The 2,699-nt window shown below is 35.7% G+C and overlaps 1 long non-coding RNA gene across 1 annotated transcript in view; it reads right to left on the reverse strand.

Moving 5' to 3' along the window:
- Window positions 1-2,699, reverse strand: part of LOC101992564 — a 59,772-nt gene that overhangs the window by 9,734 nt on the left and 47,339 nt on the right. The gene's annotated exons all lie outside the window — the stretch shown is intronic.

Genomic DNA, 2,699 nt, shown 5'->3' on the forward strand with positions numbered 1-2,699 from the left:
CCATCCATCCATCCATCCATCCATCCATCCATCCATCCATTTGTGAGCCAGGGTTTCTCTGTGCAGCCTTGGCTGTTCTGGAATTTGCTCTGTAGGCCAGATTGGCCTTGAATTCACAGAGATCTGCCTGCCTCTGGTTCCTCATGCTTCTGGGATTAAAGACATATGCCACCAATGGTGAGCAACTTCTCCCCTCCTCCCTTAAACCAAGGTTTCTCTGTGTAGCTTTAGAGCCTGTCCTGGAACCTGCTCTGTTAAACCAGGCCGTCCTCAAACTCACAGAGATCCACCTGCCTCTGCCTCCTGAGTGCTGGGATTAAAGGCATGTGCCACCCCTACCCGTCTACTTAAGGGAGTTTCAGTTTTAGACTTTTTTTAGTCTTTGACTATTTAAAATGAATTTTTATGCATGGTAATGATGTCTAGCTTCTTTTTTTGTGGGATTATCTAGTTTTCCTGACACTATTAAAAGGCCGTCTCTCCTTTCATGAGGGACTCCATCTCTTGACAAACAACAACTTTTACTATTTCATTTTATACCAAATTTTCGATTCAAACTGGACTAGTTATGTAGCAACCTACTCCTAGTATATATGGTCCATGCCATTTCTCGATTCCTGTACCTTAGGTCACTTGAAATATCATACTGTCTTTAAGTCCTCAAATCTTTGCTTTCAAGTGTGTCAGCTAAAAGAAAATGTATGAAAATCATTACATTACAGGTAAAGGTTAGTAAAAAATATTGTTCTTTATCTTTATTCAAGTGTTGTAATTTTAAATTCAGTAGTTTATATTCTGGCCCAAGGACCATTTATTTTCTTTGTTGGTTTTTGAGATAGTTCAACATTTTACTTAAGTTCTTAGGAAAAAAACTAAGTAATTTTGAAAGGTGAGATAAAAATAAGTAAATTAAATATTTTGTTTAAAGAAGTAAACTCTATGGGACTTTTTATAAATACCTAAATTAATATTCCTTGTATAATAAAATAGAATAGCAATTTAAAAAGACAGAGCCACCCACAATTGTTCGACCTTTCCCCCAACTATATTGTTTCCATTAATATTTTTGTTTAGAAATATTTACTACTTTTTTTTAACTTTAAAAGACTTCTAATATTAATTCATCTTGTTTCTGTAGCATTTCACAAAATTTAAGAGATTTTAGGAATGTTGTCTTTACTGAATTTTTTAAAAAAACTTATTAATAAGCATCATAGTTTGTTAGAGCATAATGACAGAATACAGACTGTGAGGGCAGAACCCTGGCATTCTATCCCTTAGGAGACATGGCTCAGTTACTCTAGTACACTGACTCTGTTCTGGTTCCTTTAAGGTAAAATGTGACAAATGTCTACCTCACTTAAATTTGTACCTTAAACTTATATGAGCACGTTTAATAGTGACTAGATGTTCATTAAATGCCTATTCAACCTAAATTCTCTGTAGGGTTTGCATTTCTGACGAATTCAGTGTTTCAGTGAACTATTTCATTGCTAACCTGATATAGTTCCTACATGGGAAGTGGTTTTATCGTTTTTATTTTTACCAGCATAATCTGAGAGTAGTCAAATTGAGTAGGTTTCCTAAATTAGGAAGTAACTGGTTTCTGTCATTATTAAATTACAGGATTATCAATACTGACAGGACTGAACGTGATTTTTCTTCATATTTCCTTTCTTTATTAGGTTAACATCTATGCTGTTTTATATTTAAAAGATAAGTGTAATATTCTTTTGTTTGTCTGGTTTGTCTTGGTTTCCCTGGCTGGAACTCGCTCTATAGATCAGGCTGGCCTCAAACTCAAAGAGATCCGCCTGTCTCTGCCTCCCGAATGCTGGGATTAAAGGTGAGCACCACCACTGCCTACCATAATATTCTTAAATGTGAACAACACACACCGCAAGGTTTTAATCAATAACATGTATTTAAATTAATTTTTCTGTATGTAAAATATGCCTCAAGTATGTGGGTGCCTGCAGAAGGAAGAGTGCTGGTTCCCCTGAAGCTGGGAACAGTTTGCTGTGAGCGACCTGATAAAGGCTGCTGTAGATTCTGGGAATCAAACATGGGCCCTCTGAAGAGCAGCAAGTGCTCTTAACCAAAGCTCAAATAATATATTTTAAATTTGTATAATATCAATAGGTAATTTAAATTTATATAGCTAAAAATGCCATGTGAGAAATAAAAACATTTATAAAAAGAAAACCAAAGAGAAAAAGAAAACTATGACTTTTGAATTTCTTTTTTTTTAACGAGTTTTTATTTATTTATTATGTATACAATGTTCTGCCTGCATTTATGCCTGCAGGCCAAAAGAGGGCACCAGATCTCATTATAGATGGTTGTGTGCCACTATGTGGTTGCTGAGACTTGAACTCAGGAACTCTCAAAGAGCTGTCACCTTAACCTCGGAGCCATTGAGACTTTTGAACTTCTTAAGTAACCAAAATTTCCTATTAGAACTTTAAACTGGAAAGTGAACTTAAAGAAATCTCTTTATGCAACTTGGAAAAATGAGAGCAACACACTACCACTATTTAATTGCGAGCCCGTAACATACTAACATCATTATGCCACTTCTAGGACGCCCATATTCTACAGATGAAGGGCTAGGGAGATAAAGTGCTTGCCTAGATTCCTGTAAAGCCTTGGGTGCCATCTACAGCACTGCAAGAAAACAGAAAAAAAAAAAAAAAAAA

Source organism: Microtus ochrogaster, unplaced genomic scaffold, assembly GCF_000317375.1.
Source record: "Microtus ochrogaster isolate Prairie Vole_2 unplaced genomic scaffold, MicOch1.0 UNK97, whole genome shotgun sequence".
Classification (NCBI taxonomy): domain Eukaryota; kingdom Metazoa; phylum Chordata; class Mammalia; order Rodentia; family Cricetidae; genus Microtus; species Microtus ochrogaster.